The sequence below is a fragment of the Paramormyrops kingsleyae genome, chromosome 8 (genome assembly GCF_048594095.1).
Source record: "Paramormyrops kingsleyae isolate MSU_618 chromosome 8, PKINGS_0.4, whole genome shotgun sequence".
NCBI lineage: Eukaryota > Metazoa > Chordata > Actinopteri > Osteoglossiformes > Mormyridae > Paramormyrops > Paramormyrops kingsleyae.
The window spans coordinates 16,635,462-16,645,946 of NC_132804.1; the positions used below are offsets into that span (position 1 = coordinate 16,635,462).

General features: G+C 44.0%; 1 long non-coding RNA gene across 1 annotated transcript; it reads right to left on the bottom strand.

Moving 5' to 3' along the window:
• Window positions 1-6,263: 6,263 nt before the first annotated feature.
• Window positions 6,264-7,389, bottom strand: LOC111855211 (uncharacterized). The gene is made up of 3 exons (XR_002840827.2): window positions 7,066-7,389; window positions 6,702-6,844; window positions 6,264-6,349 (listed from the first exon to the last, which is right to left on the bottom strand). It is a non-coding gene; the product is annotated as an uncharacterized lncRNA (long non-coding RNA).
• Window positions 7,390-10,485: the final 3,096 nt, after the last annotated feature.

The window sequence follows — 10,485 nt, forward strand, 5'->3', positions numbered from 1 at the left end:
GGGGAGCCCAGGAGCAGAGCATGAAGAGACTGATATGAATAAACTCACCAGGGCTGATTTTCTACCACCCTTATTGTTATTGTTACATTTAAGTCATTTTTTTAGATGAAAGCGGTATTTTAGGCATTAGGAGGTCAAGTGAAATGAAGTGAAATGATCTTAATAGATATCTACAGAATAAAAGGTCACACCAGACTCCTGTGCAAATGTCAAGCCTCAGCAGGAGCAGAAACAAAGAAAACAACGTTTATACCATTATTTAATATTTATTTCAACAGATTGTAAAAGCTTTATTTCTGAATGAGAATGGTTTCAGTTTTTGTGTCTTTGCGTTGTTGTGCTGGCAAATGCAAGATAATTTAGCTTATATGAATTGATTCTGTTTTTTGTCGAATTCTGCATCTTACTTTTCCTCGTATTTATATTGTTTGGGCTGTTTCCATGGATACGTTCTTGGCGTATACTTATGAAGCAGCATGTTTGCCTCTGGTCCTTTTCCGGCTGATAAAGGGAATGAAGATGCCAAACACACAGAGGACCAGTGACAGAGACTCAGCCGCCCGCTTTGTGCAGCCCCAGTATTCCAATCCCTAAGCTGCTTAAAGGAGTTTAGGGTGACAGAGTCAGAGGAAGGAATGGGAACCTTAGAGAACGCGTGACTGATAAAGTCCTTCAAAGGCGTACGTAATAATTAACTGAGAACGACCTCGATTGAGAGAGAGAGAGATTTGCCGGAGGCTCTTAGGGTCGTCTGGCTTCTGGGAGAAACAGCACATCATTTTCCATCACAGTGATCAAATTAACCATTAAGTCTTAAGTGTCATTAGAGTAGTGAAAATAAACAACTTAATTTCACAGCAAAATATCATATCAAGTATTGTGCTGGAGCAATAATTATGTTAACTATGCAGTCCTACTTCTTACTAACCGAAAACAGAAATTCGTAAAGATCCACAATTAAAAAGACATCAGACTTTCCCACGACCCTGTCCTTCCATTCCGCTGTATGAAAATGAGGAGCTTGTAATAAAAACGTCACAAAGATAATGACGAATTTAATGTCACACTGTCTGTGTTTTTGTATGAAAATTGAGTTTTTTAAGAGACAAGTTGAGATAAAAATGTTTTTGAAATAAATAAGCAATGTATAAATAAAGGTGTTTTTGAATTCTGACCCTGCATTCCTGTCTGACTATAGCCTGCAATTCCGTGATCTCAGTGATTTTAGATTTCCAGATAAATAATTCAAATACAAAATGTATAGAAGGATTATTAACAAGAATGAAATGTTTTGCATTCATATTATTTTCTTTTCTATTATTGCATTATTGTGCACACGTAGCTCTTTTGAGAGAGCAAGAAATGATGAAATCCCGAGATTAGTTTTTGCTTGTAATCCTCATTATTAAAGCTTGAGCTGTTATAAATATGGGGTGGGCATTACAGCCAAGCTGATACTCGGAAGGTTCACCTACCTTTCTTACACTGATGTGAGAAATTGACCCAAGTACTTTGTCTGCGCACAATGGAGGAGATGGGAACATGGGGACAGGGAGCAGGTGAATGTGACACTTTTCCGTCCTCCCAGTCTCTGCCCAACCCCAGCTGCTGCTTTCTAAGGACAGAGTTGAGCAGATGGATCAGCAGCGGCGGACATTTCAGCTTCACACATTCATACTTTCGTTTACGGGCATCAATGACCCAATCGCAGAGCAAATGGCCAAAACTCACTCAGTCCACGGGATAGATTTTTGGAAAAAATCTCTGTGGAACTTTTGGCGTTTTGGAAATTTAACGAAGGCTCTTCATTGGACTATATGACAACTGAGTTACTTGTGGTTCCCAATACAGTAACACATGACCAGGAAGCCAGACTTTAGGTCATTGTCAGTCTCATATCAATTACAACAAAATAATGGAACAAGTAAGTTTTGAAAATTCGCTCTTCAATCACCAGTCACTTATAGCAGCACGTATCTCAATTCTTTTCAATGTGCTGTGATTCCTGAGCCCAATGCACAAAAAAAATCAACCCTGTGATCTACATGAACTTGGAAGTTCTCAACTGGAACAAGTGGGTGCTGAAAATGGAATGGAACTTCCAGGAGTGAAAGCCAGACCAGGGGAGACTGGAAGTGAGCGTGTGATTATTCTGAGAGCCCCTTTGGCAGGCAAAATGGTGTGGGGGGGAGACTTATAGTGCCGCTGCACTCAGACATGCCTCACCAACATCTCCCTGGGGAGGGACGGGGTTCGCAAAGCTTGGTTCTCTATTATATACGCAGCCTGTTCTTTCTCTTGACCTCTGACCCCGGGTTCGGCAGGGTGGCTCGTAAGGGGAGGTGGGCAGCTGTGTGAACAGTGGGGACACGCGCAGGGCCAAAGAAGTGCATGACTGATGGCCAGGGCCACAGAGGGGGCCGGAGAGGCAGGGGAGACCCCAGGAACTTCCCCCATGACGCCTGTCCGATCCCTCTTCTGACCAGATTATCAATATCTTACTGAGGTAATGTAGAGAAACGAGTTTAGAACTGCCAGTTACAGAAAAATTCAAGCAGGTCACCATTGGTAAGTGTGACATACCATGAACACTAAACTACGCAAGAGAAGGTTCAAGACGGCGGTGGAGTTTGCGACGAGAGAAGCAGGTCGCCCAGTCAGACTGGCCATGTCCGGGACGCCGCCTCCAAACCACAGCTCAACCGCTGCTCTCCCCAACGCCGCCATCGTCTCCAGGCTGGCAGAGCACCAATCCCAGCTGGAAGTCCTGGATGCAGGCCAACGGCCAGCACTACCTCTACAAATTACAGCTAAATGGTTATCAGAATATTTTGGACCCATACCTAGAAGCCCTCTGCACAGTTTCTAGAGATATGCAGCTAATTTTTGTTAAACAAAATAAAAGTCAAATTTAGAACATGAGAGCCATCAAATATAATTCATTGGGAGGCTGTTTCCTGAACCTGTGTTTTACTTATTTAGATAAAGCAAATCCACCGAGCTGACGGAAGGTGACACAGGAGTGTGAGGTCTGGGTCGCTGGAAAGGAACGGAGAGGCAAAAGGCAAGTCACAGGGTCTTACAGGAAGTGTAGAAAGATGCCTCGAACGTTAGTGGTTATGCTTTATCGGGAGGACATAACCAGGGCTGGCCGAGGGACACGGATACCCGGGCAGATTCTGGGGGCCCAGCACTTTACAGGGGCCCCTGGATACATAAAATTAAAAAATTATACAATGTTAGTTGGGCAGGGGGGCTCAAGGTGACATTTTGTCAGAGGGAGAAATTATAGCTCATCCTCTGATTAGGACCGTAACTATTTTTCAGTGGGATATAGAAAAAAGTAAAAAAAAATAGAATAAACAATTTGTAAATAATAACAAAGGGGGCTTTTAAACTGCTGGACAGGTTATTCAAGAGAAAATTCAGAGCACATTAATGACCGCGTTACACAATTCAAATGCTGTAGATACATGTAAACCATGAGCAACATTTAGCAAAAAATAAATGACGATATAAATGCCGACCTTCAGGAATATTGTACCTTTAACTGTAAAGAGCATGAAAAGGAAAAAGAGGTTATGTAAGAAAGTAAAGGCACAGAAAAAGACGTTAATCAGCAGGTGGTACGGCACTGAGAAGGGAAACCGCGACCAGAAGGTTCAGCAGGAAGAGATGTCGTGAATTTAACATCTGGCCCCACACTGTGCTGCACGGGGCGGTAATGACAAATTATAAAGGACCCAAGAGGAGCAAAGCTGATTGGTGAGACATGCATTAAAAATGGTTGCCATATGCATGGAGAAAGCCGGGATGCCGTCATCGACCCGAACAGATACGCAGAGCTGCGCCGGTGCTGGGGGTCCCCCTGATCCGAAAGCCGCTTTGAGGTTAAAGCGTTCCTAATGAGATGTCGGCCCCGCCTCCATTTACTTAAGCCCCGCCTACTCACATGCACCGCATTGTGGACGTGCTCCGGCCCAGGGGAGGCACAATGCCGTCAAAGGAGAAACAGATGGGAGGGACAAAAGGAAAGTTGGGGGGGGGGGGCAAGGGTGGGGTTATGAGACCCAGCACACGGCCACTTTCCGCACGGGAGAGAAAGAGAGCGAAGGGCTGGAAGAAAAGACGCAGTTCCGACAAAAGGCGGCACGTCGTCTGAGCAGGCCGCCACAAAGCCCGCTTCGGATGCCGTGTCTAGACTCATGCGGATCCTGGGGTCAGGTTCAAAGGTCAGTCGAGCCTTCACAGCTCCCCTGCTGGTAACTTCTTTGTGCGCATTTCTGCGGGCGAGAGATTACATGCTGACCGTGTTTCCACTACTAGAGCACAATTACTTTCACATTAATATTTATTCGTGGCATCAGTGGTGAAGAACAGCCTTGAAAAAAGATCTATTATCCTGGTGGCAGGAGATGATCATTAGTAGCGATTGTAACCTGGGACAAACGTACAGTGAAGCATTTGTGTGGACTGTCATAACAGCTCCAGTTTCACGTACAGGAGGGAGCAGGTGTAAATGACCACAGTATATTTAAAAGTGGCTTTGAATATGACTCACTATAAGAGGGACAGGAGAGAAAGAAAAGCAACTAGATGAAGGCAGAGATGGGTGCTGAGTATATGAGAAGCAGATGAGGGCCAGCAGGTGATTAGGTTTGGTGGGCGGAGTCTGTCTGTCCACCTGTCCACCTGACATACTCTGATGGATGGGTAATGGATTGAGCTACTATCTAACAGCCAAGCAAGGGGCAGCAAGCAACCATTGTAAGATCGTCGATGAAAGGAGACTGGTGGACACCATCCGCCCATTGGTGAGGGAATGAGGTAGTCTTTGGGGGGGGGGGGGGTCAAGGCCTTAAGCTACTTTTCCATCTTAGTTCACCCCAAACATCCAGAAAATCAAGGTGCAGGTTTGGGTTCAGTGTCAGTTATACACTGCATAATAATATTCTACACATATGCAGCAATCGGAGTGGAGTGTAGGTCAGTGGGTTAGGATTCTGTTTCTGTAAACCGAATGGCACAGGTTCAAACCCTAGAGTCAGCAGAGTGACTTCACCAGAGGCCCATGGACCAAGGCCTTCCACCCTAAAGGCTCCAGGGATTGGCAGAGCCAGCTCTCTCAATTCTACATCACTTTGAATAAAAGTATCTACCAAACAAATACATTTAAATATACTTCAAAGTGTAATATATTACTGTACACTTCAGTATTTCGGTACTACATTCAATAACCCAGATCAGAACTGAAAAATATGTTTTTACAGATGTGCCTTAAAACCCAGGAAGAACTCCAAAGTTTCTTACACCTAAGCCTCTGCTCCTTAAGTCCAAAACAAATCAATATGTAGCCTCACACTGAAATTGGAGGTGCTTTGTCAAGGTTTGTTTATCGGCGGTTCGATGAGTCTGGTGATGTTGTTTACATCTGCTGGAACAGACCAGCTGTCATTAAATCACTAAGCAGCATTTGGCCCCTTTTTTCATCACCCTTTTAACTTGCTCTTCTTGACTCTGATGAAGGAGAATTGAAACGCCGATCAGAGCTCCGTCTCCAAGGCTTAGCGCTGGACATTAATCCAGGACGGGGGGGTGGGGGGGGGGGGGGGGATTGGCATGCACAGTGGGCTCATTAATCTCACACATCCTTCCTCAGACACACTCGGCACAGAACCTGGACTCACACACACCGTTACTCATCTCTGCTTCTCTAAATCTTTTCTCTGCTGCCTAAAATGAATAGCAGCACCAAACTGGGTGAAAGAACGAAAAACTTTTCTGTAATCATTCAGTCTGTTTTCTCCTAATTATTAATGTTTAATGATATTTGTGAGAAATATACTTTTCTATGGAAATGTTTTATTTTTTTCTGTATGTTCTTTGCATGTTATTCTCTAATAAACTAATTAGTACCTTACATATTTAAATGTTGCTTGAATTATGGGTCTTCACTGTATAAATCAGCTGTATAAATCAACTCGCTGTCTACAGAGCAGCAAGAGATATTGCATTTTCATAATTATGGGGACACAATTACCTAAGTAAATTATCCCCTAGAAATGCTACATCACACAACATCACTTTCTCCTCTGTCTGTAGATAACTCCCTATCATGAGGACAAATCTTGGTCCATGCAGTCTGACTTCCTACCCCCTTCCAAGGGGATTTCTTCTCTCCAGTTTACCCTGCATCATCTCTCCATAAAAGCTCTTCATTCCTCCACGCTGCCAGATTTCCCAGTTTGTCTGGCAGCACTTTGGTTCATGGCAGATGTTACTAAGGCAACTAAGGCAACAACTGGTGTTGGGAGGGGTCTTGAAGCCATCTGTCTAGGGTCAAGGGCTTCTATGGGGAAAAGGAGTAGGACAAATAAAATCTGAGCAAAGGAGGTGCGTGTGTGTGTGTGTGTGTGTGTGTGTGTGTGTGTGTGTGTGTGGACATACAAATCCATTAACAAAAACTCAGAGAAATACGGCTTCTCTGGGCCGGGACACAGCAGTGGACAGTAACAGTTGCACTGCCATCTGTTGGTCAGCATTAAGTAGTGCAATCTGATCATAAACTATTTTTTCCATATTTGGTGGTTCACAAAAATGATAAAATCCTAAGTCCAAGATGCCCAATATCAAAACCCACAGTGTATTAAAAAGGAAAAAATGCACAAGTGAAACAAAAAAAGGTTTGAACAAAATTTTACCTGACCAGGTAAAAGGAAATGACCGACAGATTTGAGAACACATGCGCTGACGTACAAATCTTCAGATGGGAAAAATTCACTTCCGGTAAGGTAGTGCATTTGACCATTTCCCGATGTTTCTTGCAAATCATCCCTTTCTGATTCTGTAAGAGTTTTTGCAAAGAATCATAGTGGATCTCAATGCTAGTATTCCCATAACACAGCTATAGGTGGACATCCGTAAACACGGTAAACCTCAAACTATAAATGTCGACCATTTGTTTCTTGTAAATGATTATCTGAAAGGTGGAAGATGGCTTGACAGATACATGCGTTTGCTGCGTTCCAGGCTACAAGGATCCCCAAGGTCATTTAAAGCGCTTACTTCAGTTATAGAGCTGTCAGCATGTCGGCGCAAAGTGGAGAAGAGCAGGCAGCTGAAGGACAGACAGCGCATTGCGCCCGTGAGCTGAGCCACTTTCATATAGAGCAGCTTCTCCACACAGATCAGCTTCCCCGGTGGCTGGCATCTCACATGAATCTGCCGCATAGCCCAGCTTTTCACGCGGACTTTTCACATAAAGCAGCTTCTCCCATGGACTTTCCACGCAGAGCGTTCAAGCTGCCTCTGATGAATTAATTAATGAAGTGCTGCATGGAATATTAATAATCTCCGGGATTTGGTGCAGGAGCGCAATTGTACTTGAAGTTAAACGTCTTTTTAATTATTTTGTGCGCGACAGTCACAGTGATATGTTTCACACTAGCGAAATATTTGTAGATAACGACTCAAAGAAGGCAAAAATGATCACAGATAATAATGAATTAACTTACTTTGTTTTTTATATACCCATTTCTCAAAAAAATGTATTTTTGCAGCTTCACGGACATTTTTTTCCTTAATTGCTTATGAATGTTTTATATATTCTGCTGTTTTGTTATTGTTCCAAAAGACCGGTAGATGGCAGTAAAATATGACTAAAGACACCTCCTTAAATATTTTATAAGTAAAAATAAAGCAATTTCTTGTCTTACTACAAGAATGAAATTACATCACATTAACACGTGCGTTTAAGTAATAACAACAAATTAATTATTTAATCGCCTAATAATATGCTATTTCCTAAGCAGGGCATGGGGTTTGAAAAATGGATGGATATCAATTTATGACATCAATTGAAATTTATCCCCTCCAAGTTGCAGTCGTTCCACTGCTTCTTCTGTAATTAAATTATTCTTTGTTCTGCTCAGAAATTTGACATGTAAAATGAACTATGATTGAATATAGAAATGTGCACTAATAAATACTAAAGCACTAGAGACACTGATATGTTTCAATCATTGCGTAAAGTGGGTGGCTCACTTTAGACACTTGATATTCAGGTTAATTACAATTCAGAGTGCTATTCATTTTCATTGGTTTTATTTTTCATAGTTAAAGGAAGCTAAACTAACAGTTCTTTGATGTTCATGTCACGCACATAAACACACTCGATAAATACATGGCTAATGTGCACTTAATACACTTTCCCGTACTGCCCAGACCAAAATAAAAGGTTGATAGTCCATTTTATAGTGTGAACTTTATACAGGGCATAGGGAGGGAGACACTCTGAGGCTTTCTGTAACTCTACCCAAAGCCTGCGGATCAGGAAATGTGCTTACTGCCCCGAAGTGTCACTCCTTCCCTCCCCTCCTGTCCCAGCTGGGGGGCCAGCTTGGCTGTGAAGCTGATGGATTGACATGGATTTGTACATGTGCACCCGCATACTTGTGTGTCATCGGTGCGTGTGTGTGTGTCTGTGTGCGTGTGTGTGTGTCTGTGTGCGTGTGTGTGTATCTGTGTGTGTCTGTGTGCGTGTGTGTGTATCTATGTGTGTCTGTGTGTGTGTATGTGTGTGTCTGTGTGCGTGTGTGTGTATCTGTGTGTGTGTGTATCTATGTGTGTCTGTGTATGTGTGTGTGTATGTGTGTGTGTGTGCGTGTATGTGTCTGTGTGTGTATGTGTGTGTGTATGTGTGTGTGTGTGCGTGTATGTGTCTGTGTGTGTATGTGTGTGTCTGTGTGCGTGTGTGTGTCTGTGTGCGTATCTGTGTGTGTGTGTGTATCTATGTGTGTCTGTGTGCGTGTGTGTCTATGTGTGTGTCTGTGTGCGTGTGTGTATCTGTGTGTGTCTGTGTGCGTGTGTGTATCTGTGTGTGTCTGCGTGCGTGTGTGTATCTGTGTGTGTCTGTGTGCGTGTGTGTGTATCTGTGTGTGTCTGTGTGCGTGTGTGTGTCTGTGTGCGTATCTGTGTGTGTGTGTATCTATGTGTGTCTGTGTGCGTGTGTGTCTATGTGTGTGTCTGTGTGCGTGTGTGTATCTGTGTGTGTCTGTGTGCGTGTGTGTATCTGTGTGTGTCTGCGTGCGTGTGTGTATCTGTGTGTGTCTGCGTGCGTGTGTGTATCTGTGTGTGTCTGTGTGCGTGTGTGTGTATCTGTGTGTGTCTGGGTTTGCGGATTTGCATAGATCACGTTTGAGGACCAAAATGTGGCCAAAGTGTGGAAAAACCTGAAACTTCCTTGTGTGTGTGTAGGTATAGGTGTCGGGGGGGGGGGGGGGGGGACGACGACACTGAATTCTTGCCTATTCTCTGTAAAGCTCTGCACTACTTAAGTGTGCTTCCAAAGTCCTATAGGAAACTTCAACTCAGGATCCAAGAGTCTAAAAAAAGTATATTTATGAAGAATTAAATACTTTAATAAATGGCCTTTATTAAATCATGAATGCAGTCCCGTCTCAGAGGGAATCAGTTTAACTGCGTTTATCTGCTCAATCAAGTCAATGCTGAATATTTCAGTGCATCAGATTTGGGATGGGAAGGCTCCCAGCAAGGCTTGCTTCCTGGTGTAGCTCAATGGGAGTTACGGGATGGACAGTAGCATGCTGTAGTGGACGGCTGACAGCCCAGACAGCAGGCCCACGGAGCAGACCGCCGGCAGAGCCTGCTGATCCTCAGCCCAGCATCCACACGCTTGCCTGTGGCTCTCCTTCAGCCTCACTCTTACTCCACGCTTAGTGCTTTCCTGTTTAAATTTTTATTATCCTGTTGCTTACAGGACACTTTAGCCGAAAACACATCACATCATATTTACTCCTTGATATGGCTGAATCATTTATGGAAGCCCATCAATAAGCCAGGGCATGATTTCGTCATGATCCTCAGCACACACAGGATCCGGATAGCTATGACCGCAAGCTGAAAGCTACTCTAGAAGTATTAATGCTGTACCGGTACAGGTTTTGATAATTCTTTTCCCCAAGTGTCTAATAACCTTTCAGTCTATAAACCAATTAATTCATTTTTTGCTTGTTTAGAGTCACCCCCCTCCCCCAAAATGGTGTACGGTTGACCGCTTGAGAGTCTGCTTCCTGCGGTTCTGTTTAGCGTCATCTGGGGGCCACCCTTGCAGGCTGTGCCATTCACAGGTCATTAGCAGAGTCTGAGGGGGGGGGGGGGGGGGCGTCTGCCAGTCAGTGAGGTTCCCCCCCCTCTTGATTTCGGATCATCTGCCCCTCATCTGAAGAGCCGGTGCTGGAACTTCAGACCATCTATCACAGTTACAGATCTCAGACACATTCAGCAGCAGCGACGGTCTTCTCCATGTCGCCCATCACCCTTTCTTATCCTTCCCACATTTCAACCCCCACCTCCCCCCATGCAGTTGTCTTCACATATTAAGTTCCTCATCTGAGGAAGCAGAATTAACTACCGCAATCTTTCACACTTACTTATTTTTCCTGGTGGGTGAGAGTTAAGGAGAGA